Raw genomic sequence first — 10,753 nt, 5'->3', positions numbered from 1 at the left:
CAGGCATTAAAAGTCAACTACAACAACAAAAGGATAAGGCCAGATACTTTTAGCACAGAACCAGACTTTCAAAGAAGATGTAAAGCCATTACTCCTCAAATTATTTCATAAAACTGAAACAGAGGGAACATAGCCAAATTTATTTTATGAGGCAATAGTCACCCTGATACCCAAACCACACAAAGATTCAGTACAGAAAATCCAATCCCTTGAACACGTAGCCTAGCACACCCATCTGCTCACTCACCCTGGCACACGCTTGGCACATTCTTTTCAGCCTCATCTTCTTTTGCCTCTTGCTCAACCAAAGAGCCAGCCTTTCTTTCTTAGTGTCCCATTAGTCACCACAGAACTACCATGTCCCTAGGACCACTGAAATTCCAGGTAGTGGACAAGGGGAATGAAGAGGAGAGCTTAGAGGCTCTGTGAGGGTCAAGCTTCATATCTGGCCCTCATATCTGGAGTGGACTGCCTGAGTCCAGAGCTGGGTGGGATGCAGAGCCTAAATTAGATCTGAGCTTGTGGGACCTGGGGCTTTAACTCCATGAATTCTGCACTTGAGTGGCTCAGACAGGAGCTGCAGGAGATGCAGGCTAAGGACCAGCAGCTGGAAGGGCAACTGCTCAGGCTACTGGCCCAGCTGCATCGACTGAAAGTAGACCGAGTATGTCACCTGCACCAGGGCTTCTGGATGAGGCTGAGATGGAGTTGGAGTTTGGGATTAGCCTGATTCTGGCCCTACCATGGCAGCATCTGAGACTCATGAATGAACATCAATGACAGATGCTTCACCCTCTGCTGACAGCACTTGCATGTCTCTTGTAGTGTCTGGGGAGAAGGAAGGAAGGGACCCCAGAGGTTCTGCCACCTGCTGAAACATTTAGGTTTCTGAAATCTGGATCCAGAGAGCACAAAGCTCCAATAGGAGGAAGAGAGGAACTTGGACCCCAAATTTCTTAATAAAAAAGCATTGAATCAAAAAGGAAAAAAAGAAAGAATTATAGGTCAAAATTCCCAATGAACATCTGTCTTAGTTAAGGTTTCTATTCCTGCACAAAACATCATGACACAGAAGCAAGTTGGGGAGGAAACGGTTTATTCAGCTTACATTTCCTCATGGTTGTTCATCACCAAAGGAAGTCAGTACTGGAACTCAAGCAGGTCAGGAGCTGAGCTGATACAATGGCCATGGAAAGATGTTACATACTGGCTTGCTTACTCTGACTTGTTCAGCTTGCTTTCTTATAGAACCCAAGACTACCAGTCCAGGGATGACACCACACACAATGATTCTTCCCATTCATGATCACTAATAGAAAAAATGCTTTACAGGTGAATATCATGGAGGCATTTCCTCAAGGGAGTCTTCTTTCTCTGTGATAAGTCCAGCCTGTGTCAAGTTGACACACAAAATCGCCTTTGCAAAAAATACTAAAATACAGGCAAACTGATTCCAAGAACATATCAGAAAGAACATCCACCAAGATCAGGTAGATATTATTCCAAAGATATAGACATGGTTCAACATATGAAAATCTGTCAATTTAATCCAAAATATAAACAAACTGCAAGAAAAAGACTGAGATGTTTGTCTCATTAGATGCAGAAAAGACTTTGCCAAAATCCAACATTCCTTCTTGATAAATGTCTAGGAGAGATCGGGCATACATAGTACATACCAAAACATAGTAAAGACAATTTCCAGCAAACCTTCAGCCAACATAAAATTAAATGGAGAGAAACTCAAAGCAATTCCACTAAAATCCAGAAAAGTCTTATCCACTCTTTCCATATACATTCACTACAGCATTTGAAATTCTAGCTAGATCAATAAGAAAATTTAAGGTGTTCAAAGGGATTCAAATTGAAAATGAGGAAGTTAAGCTATTACTTGTGAATGATATACTATACATAGCAACACTCAAAATATTCTATCAGCACACTTCTATAGCTAATAAACAAACAAACAAACACACAACAACAAAAACAGCAACAACAACAACAACAACAACAACAACAACTACAAATGGTCTGAGAAAGATACCAGGGAAAGAGCACCATTCACAGTAACCCTAACAATAAAACAATACAGTGAGTTAACTCTAAGCAAATGAAAGTTTTATATGACAAAAACTTCAAGTCCTCAATGAAAAGAGAGAAAAAGATATCAGAAGGTGGAATGGACTCTGATGCTCATGGATTTGTAGGATTAACATAGTAAAAATAGCTATCCTAACAAAAGTAATCAGCTTTATATATACATATATATTATATTATATATATTATTAATATATATATATTATATAAATATATATATAAGAAATATATATATTAACTTTACTAGAAACCAAACTTTTCAACAAACCAAACAATCCAATTAAAAAGTGGAGTACAGTCCTAAATAAAGTATTCTCAGTATATGAATTTCAACTGGCTTAGAAATCCTTAAAGAAATGTTAAACAACTTTAGGTATTAGAAATGCAAATCAAAATTACTTTGAGACTTCATCTTACAACTGTCAAGATGACCAAGATCAATAACACAAGTGACAGCTTATGATGATGAGAATTTGTTACAAGGGGACTCTCCTCCATTTCTGGTAGAAGAACAAATTTCTACTGTCACTATGAAAGTGAACATGGAAGTTCCCATGAATATTGGAAATTAATTTAGTTCAATATTTGACTGCACTATTCTTTGGCATATACCCCAAAGATGCTCCATGTTACCACAAGGACATATGTGCAACCGTGTTCATAGTAGCTTAATTTATAATAGCCAGAATCTAGGAGCAATCTAAATGTCCCTGTTAAAATATGACATGAAATTTGCAGCCAAATTTATGGAACTAAAATAAATCATCTTAAGACAACTCAGACCAAGAAAAATAAACATTATATGTACTTCACTTATAAATTGACATTAGCTGGACAGTAAAGGACAATCATACTCTAATCTATAGCTTAGATAAAGAGGAGAGGTCTTTGTGGATGCATGAATCTTCCTGGTGAGGGATAACTGATTTTGTGAGTAGAGTGTGGACTGGTAGGGATGAGAGTTATGGAGGGAAAGAATACAAAGAAAGTGAACTAGAATTGGAAGCCATTTGGGATGAGATGTGGTAACCTAGTGCGTACACTGGCATCTTTCTGGAACCTATAAGGATGAACCTAACAAGGACCCTTGGTAATGGAGGATATGGAGCCTGAAGAGGACATCTTCTATAACCAGGCCATATTCCCAATATTTGGACTGGTATACCAACCTAATCATAAAACCTACAACCCACAACATATCCTGTCTGAAAGATGTGCTGTGGCAATGGTAGTTCCACGTATCTTGTGGAACGAGCTAGCAAGTGTCTGGTATGACTTTAATTCCATGCCACAATATGGAGTCTATGCCAGACACTGACTGGATCTCTAGAAGTTGGATAACTAGAAGACCAAGATTTGAACTAAGCACAGTTGACAAAAGGGCGGGGGTGAATAAACTTTTATATTTTGTAATGATATTCTGTCAAAGATTGGAACCTAACAAAATTTTCATAATATAGCATTCCAAAGGCAGCTGATGGGAACAGATAAAAAATTTCCACAGCTAAATATTAGGTGGAACTCAGAGAACACTGAAGAAAGAAGAGGAAAGATTGTAGGGAATAGAGAGCTAAAGGACATCAGGAGAATAGGACCCACAGAAGGACAGCAGGAGAGTAGGACCCACAGAATCACCTAAGCAGGGTTAATTAGGTGCCACAAAGCCTAAATTACAATTTATTTATTTGTGTGCACTAAACCCTCTGCATACATGCTTTGGTTATTTAACTTGGGATTTTTATGTTGGGTTCCTAACATTGAAACTGGGATTATCTCCGTGGGTTGTTTTTTTTTTTTTGTTTTGTTTTTTTTTTTTTTTTTTTTTTTTGCCTACTCTTGAGACTCCATCCTACTCAATTGCCTTTTCTAGCCTTGGTATGAGGGGTTATACCTGGTTTTATTGCATCTTATGAGCTGTGTTTTGTCTATATTACTGAAGGAAAAGAGGAGCAGTGGATCTGAGAGAGAGGGGAGTTGATAGTGGGGTGATCGGAGGAGGGTACGTAGGGAAAGTTGCAGTCAGCATTTTTTTGAGAGAATAATATGTTTTAAAAACATATTCATATTTATATTTATTTGTATTATGAAATTTATTTTAATAAAAATTATTTGAAGTATTTGAAACAGGAAAGCAAAACAATGCAAAACATACCTGGCTCAGTATCTTTGCCTGTCCCAACCCAACCTGTGCATCAGGATGTAAGATCTCAGCTACTACTCTAGTACCTTGCCTCTGTGCCCACTTGGCTATCCATCTACCACATGGCTCCTCACCATGATGATCATGAACTAACATTCCAAAATTGTAAGCAATGATTTTGTTTATAATCTACCTTAGTTATGTTTGTTCTTATAAATCCACCTTTTATTACCTTCCTCTTAACCCCTTTTGAGAAGAAATTTCTCCCAAACTTAATAGCTCCACCTTGGAAATAGGCTCACCCTTCAAATTCAGGAAGTAAAAAGAATTTACAAAGTTCAGGAAATAACTTACAGGATATAGGAAGTTCAAAGTGATGACCCTAACCACCAACCTCTGACAGCTACTGATTTCCATTTATTCTTTTGGCCCTTTTTCCCAGGTAGACACCTGGGGGTGACTTTAACTGTCACTCTTAACAGTGGAGATATAGAACCTGAAGTGACCTGCTCCCATAGACAAGACAGACACACAGTGGAGAGATAAGGACATCAACCCACTGACAAAACTTTTGACTTCAAATTTGTCCTTTCCACAATAATTATAGAGACAAAGATGGAGTAGAAATTAGGGGAATGGCCCACCAATAACTGGCCCAATTTGAGACCCACCCCAAAGACAAGCAACAGTTTCTGGCACTATTAATTGTCTGGCATACTCTCTATGCTTACAGATAGGAGTCCAGTGAAACTGTCCTCTGAGATGCTCCACCCAGCAGCTGACTTAAGACAGATACAGACACCCACAGCCAAACATTAGAGGGAGCTTGGGAACTTTTATGGAAGAGTTGGGGGATGAGCTGTGGAAGTGATAGGAACTCCACAGAAAAGGAAAAATTGTTAATTAACCTGGACCCTTGGGAGCTCTCAGAAAGTGAACCAACAGCCAAAGAGTAAGCATTGGCTGGACCTAGGCCCCACACATATGTACTAGAGGTGCAGCTCTGTTTTCATGTGGGTTCCCCAACAACAGGAGCGAGAGCTATTTTTAAAGCAGTTGCCTTTATGTGGATCTGGTACCTCTTAACTGGCTGCCTTGTCTGACTTTAGTAGGAGAGAATAAGACTAGGTCTGCAGAGAATTGATATGCTAGGGTTAGGGGGATACCCCAAGAGGGAGGATCTCCACTCTCTCAGAGGAGCAGGGATGAGAAGCATGAGGAGATGGACTGTGTGAAGCAGACACTAGAAGGAGGGGGAGTAGCAATCAGTTTTTAAAGTGAATAAAATAAATAAATAATAAACAAAAACAAATAAATAAATGTAAAACAATAAAAGAAAGAAAAAAGGAAGCTCTTGAAACTAACAATACCCCTTCTATACTTTGTGTAAACAGTAGCAATTCCTAGAAATAGATGTTTTGACTAGAATCTGCAGTCCCTTTAAGGCCCTTGAGTGATGCAGTTTTCTTAGTTTATAACTATGTTTGGTTGTTATACAGCAGCCTTTGAGTTACCTCTGATCCTGAATGTGACACCAGTGAACCGAGTACTTCACTAAACTGTATGCGAGTAGAATTGTCCTCTCATTTCTCATTTTTGTCCTATCTGAGGCATATAGATTATTATTGCAGGAAAGTCATGTGACACTGTCCTAATTCATTCTTAGGCCCACTACTTCGGTTGCTTTTTCACAACCATAAAGCGCCTTCTTGGTTCAGTGATATGTGTGGTATTATACCATCTTCAACTACTAACAGATTTTTGCCTCCTCAAATTTTAGAATAGGTAAAGTTCATGTTTGTTTGCAGTGTGTCATAGAATTCCTTTTTCATTTGTGTTCTTTGATTTTGTCCTCTAATCTTCAGATAGTTCCATTCTGAAGTATCCCAAAGTCCTGGCTGAAAAACGTCAAAAGGACTACTGTTATAGAACATCACCATTTTCTCACATTCAACATTTTATTTAGCTTTCTTCACTAAGAAAAACTGTGAAGAAATGGAGGTATATAGTTTATGCATGTATGTTAATTCCTGTTAAATATCACATCACCCAATGGAAGTTTGGCTTTCTTCTAGGTCTGTGTTTTTTTCTGTTGACAAGGGTATTTAAGGGAAAATACTGACAACATGTTCCCCCAAATGAGGCAGATTGTTTGTACAATTGGTGCTTAGTAAAGATAGTTCTTCTCTCACTGTTTTATATTTTATGCTGAGTTCAGAATAACCTATAGTAAGACGTTGCTCTCAGTTTGTAAGTCAATGAACCAATGGAACACTAATGGTGGACATTCACCTGTTAGAATCAAGGATTTTAGTCCTCATTCTTTTTAGAAACAATCATTTCTATTTACTTTGAAACCTGGAGGCTATTTAATACCTATCATTTAGATGTATACACATGTACATGACTTAACTGCTCTTCTTGTTATAAATATCAGTTCTTTAATCATTGTGAAGAAATGTGTAGGCAAGGGAGATTATCTATCCAACGTACAATTACACTGAATTTATATAAGATCATAATAAAAATATATCAAAGTAAAAGTATCAAAAACAGTTTTGCAGTGCAGTTTTTACGATAAATTTGATATTTTTGCTCACATTTAATCAATTTATCATAGCAAATTTTGATTTTTTTCCTGAAGTGTAAGAAGCTCTATATTTAAATTTTAATCTAACCTGACATTTCTAAGCACAAATGTTTTTAGATGTTTATGGGATATGCTGATCTCATTATATCTGGGGCAGCTGCCACTGAGAAGCAACAATACTATACAGAGGCCTGAATGCTAAGCAGGGAACTCTGCCAGTCTAAATATACTATACCTGATGTCTATCAGCTACCTTCTGGGCGGCAAGGGCACATCTCCAGATTCCTGATACTGCAACCTCAACAGCCTTATGAACTATAAGTTGCCAAGGCAGCAGGAGAATTAGCCCCTGGGAATATGGGCAGGTGGCAACCATTTCCACCAAGCATGTTGATAGAATAAGTGCATACGTTCAGATAAGTTCTGAATGTGAGCCAAGAATATTCTCTTCTTGCCAACTAACCTCTTGCTATTCTGTCTCCTCACCTGCTTCCTCCCACGGGAGCTATTCAAGCGATCTTCACCAGCTGCCCTGTTGGAGACAGCTCTGCTGTGACACTGAACAAATGATGCATGTGAAACTGTGTGGGCACAGTGAGTACCTCGCTGTTCATGTGGATTCTAGATGCTTAGTGTCTCCTTTGATTTTTTACTCTTTTGAAATATGATGTCACACAATGTGGCCAGAATGCACTTTAGAACTATTCTAATTTGACATAAAGTTTCTGTCGTATTTTATGAAGTATAATAAAGAATAAATAGAATAATGCAATTACTGTCTGAATGGAACTGTAATAATTAAATAAAGTTTCTAGATACAGATTACCACTGATCGGACATCTGGCTTCTACTTTTTTCTTGACTTTTTAACTTTAAAAATTTTAAATTAATAAAGGCTAAGAGAAAGTCTCTGTTCCCAAAATTCACATATGTGATCTGCTTTTATTGATAACATATGGATAATACACCAGGAACAAAATCAGCTGGGAACTGAGTAGTAAGAGCACATGCTAAGGCCAAGGCTTTGACCTACACTAAATAATAATCTTCATTTTGAATAGAATTACCATCACTATATCAATCAATATCATATATCCAAATCTACATCCAATCCAACTCCACATCCCTATCTATATCTATTGAATCTATATCATCTGCAAAATTTACCAAACGATATCTCTACTAACCCTAATCAAAATAACTATCCATGGTAAGCTGTTCTTACCATGGTTTGGTGTCAGCGTTTTTCTAGAACAGATTGACACTGGAATCAGTGGACAAAGACAAAAAAGACCCATGCTTGGACTTCTTGCCTGGTCCTGTTTGAACTGCTTTGTAGCCCTTCGATTTGTTCTTGCTAATATTTGAAAAATCTTTTTCAAACAGCCAAAATTTAAGCACACATGGTGGAATTGAACTCATACCCAATCACAATGATGATGCATAAATCTAGATTGAAGATATAAGGCAACTATTTTAGTGGAAGAAAAACTCTATTACAGATTTTAGAAGGATTTTCTCAATAGCAACTTTTGTTGCTATTTTTGTTAAAGATAAAACATGCTGTAACAATTAGATTTCAAGACAAGATATTGATGTATTGATATAATAATAGCTTATTAATGGCTATAAAATTATTTTGTTTCTTATACAGTTTTATAGAAATGAGGCTTTTTTCTATGTAATCTTAAGTAAGCTATTGAAAGTTAAGAAATATAGCTGTCTTCTAAGAAGCTTTGCCAGAGCATGACAAATACAGGGACAAATGCTCAGAGCCAACCACTGAACTGAGAGTAGGGTCGCCATTGGAGGAGTTAGAGAAAGGATTGAGAAGCTAAAGGTGCTTGCAACCCCATAAGAACAACAATACCAACCAACCAGAGGTCCTAGGGACTAAACTACCACTCAAAGTGTATTCATGGACAGACCCATGGCTCCGGCTGCATATATAGCAGAGAATGGCCTTGTCAGGCACCAATGGGAGGAGAAGCCCTTGGTCCTGTCAAGGCTGGACTACCCCCAGTGTAGGGGAATGTCAGGGTGAGGAGGCAGGAAGGGGTGGGTGGTTGAGTGAGAGAACACCCTATAGAAGAAGGGGGAGGAGTGATGGGATAGGAGGTTTCTGGATGAGGAACAGGGAAAAGGGATAACAATTGAAATGTAAATAGAAAAATTCAATAAAAATATAGTTAAAACCAGGAATAGAGTCTTTTGTTTTCTCATCATCATGGTTAAGTAAGGATGGAAATTATATTTAGAAAATGAAATCATGCCACACCCCTCAAACACACCCTATACACTTAGTAATAGAAATAAGAATGACATAAAACCAATACCACATCTAAGTTATTTAAAAAGTTATATTACAATTGTATAAACAAGCAAGATTCTAATGGCTGCAAGAGGCAGGAGGTGGTATGAAATTGATAAAGAGCTAAATATATCAAGTTTATAAGATGATTGAGTTCTGGCTACCTGACTTTCACACTGTAGGGCTGCTGAACATTGCTACTAAGTAGCTTCATTACTCCTTAACTTCAAACAAACAAACAAAAATAGGAAGGAAGGAAAAGAAGAGAGAGAGAGAGGAAGAGAGAGAGAGAAAGGGGGGAAGGGAAAGGGAGTGGGACAGAAAGAGAAAGAAGGTAAGTATCCAAGGTGGATGTTGATATGTTAATTAGCCTGATCATGGTGATAGTTTTTATTATAGAAACAAATTAAGTTTGAGCCTGAGACATATGCAATTACTTGCTAGTCACACATTCACAGGAAAATAATATTAACAATTTTCAGAATGCTATGTAGCTGAAGTGGGGCACACTTATCTAAAACTGCTGTATATATGGCTAAAAATGCTATGATTTCTATATAAAAGACACAAAAAAGAGAAAAGTCTTTATATATAACCATATGCCAGTTTTTAACTGTATAATTTTCTCTATTATATCTTCTTCGTTACATTGTCAGAACTTTGCAGAACATTGTTTTCTTGAAATCTGGAACTCTGGAAACTGCTAATATCATCATAAATCAATTAAGGAGACTTCTCCTGAAGATTCTACCTAGAAGAGTCATGTGTTAGAACACAGGTGAAACTTTCCTAAAAGACCATGTTTCTCAAGATTAATTTAAATCACCTGATACATTTCATTACATATTGAGGAATATATTTCCTAAGAAATCCAGGACGTTGGAAAATAGCTCTCTCTCTCTCTTCTCTCTCTCTCTCTCTCTCTCTCTCTCTCTCTTCTCTCTCTCTCTCTCTCTTCTCTCTCTCTCTCTTCTCTCTCTCTCTTCTTTCTCTCTCTCTCTCTCTCTCTCTCTCTCTCTCTCTCTCTCTCTCTCTCTCTCTCCCTCTCTCTCTCTGAGGCAACAGAATAATTGGACTTAGTGGACTTAATGTCACGTGTACTCTATCCCAGCATACTGGAAGCAAAGGTAGGAGGGTTTCTGTGAATTCAAGGCCAGACTCCTATGTATAATGAGACTTTGTCTCGAAAAATAAAATTAGCAACAAAACAATTACCAAGTTGTAGGGCATCTTTTGCACCACTGAATATAATTTCTGAATAGCTAATATTACCACATATTGACTCAAACACTTCATAAATAAAACTCAAAAGGAATTAGAAGGAGCTTATATTTCTTAAAGTAACTAGGTTATTTGTAAATTATAAAACTTTGGAAAATAGACTGTAAACATAGGATTAATGATAAGGTTAAATTGCTGCATAGAAACTTCCATAGATTGATTTGTGGTAGACCACACATTGTGTTAGTATGAGTGTGGATTTTATTGTTGGATTGTCACTAGTAAAACTATTGAAATATGTTCTCATGTTTGTCTATTGCAATGGTTCAAAACATTCCTAATGTTGTAACCCTTGACTATAGTTCATGTTGTGGTTAACACAAATCATGAAATA

The 10,753-nt window shown here is 37.4% G+C and overlaps 1 pseudogene; it reads left to right on the top strand.

Annotated features, from left to right (window-relative positions):
* The first annotated feature begins 357 nt into the window (after nucleotides 1-357).
* On the top strand, nucleotides 358-802 carry Fam167b-ps1 (family with sequence similarity 167, member B, pseudogene 1; annotated as a pseudogene).
* Nucleotides 803-10,753: the final 9,951 nt, after the last annotated feature.

The sequence above is a fragment of the Rattus norvegicus genome, chromosome 6 (assembly GCF_021556685.1).
Source record: "Rattus norvegicus strain SHRSP/BbbUtx chromosome 6, alternate assembly SHRSP_T2T, whole genome shotgun sequence".
NCBI lineage: Eukaryota > Metazoa > Chordata > Mammalia > Rodentia > Muridae > Rattus > Rattus norvegicus.
Note: the sequence above shows the minus strand (reverse complement) of the source record. Positions and strands in the feature narration are given on the sequence as shown.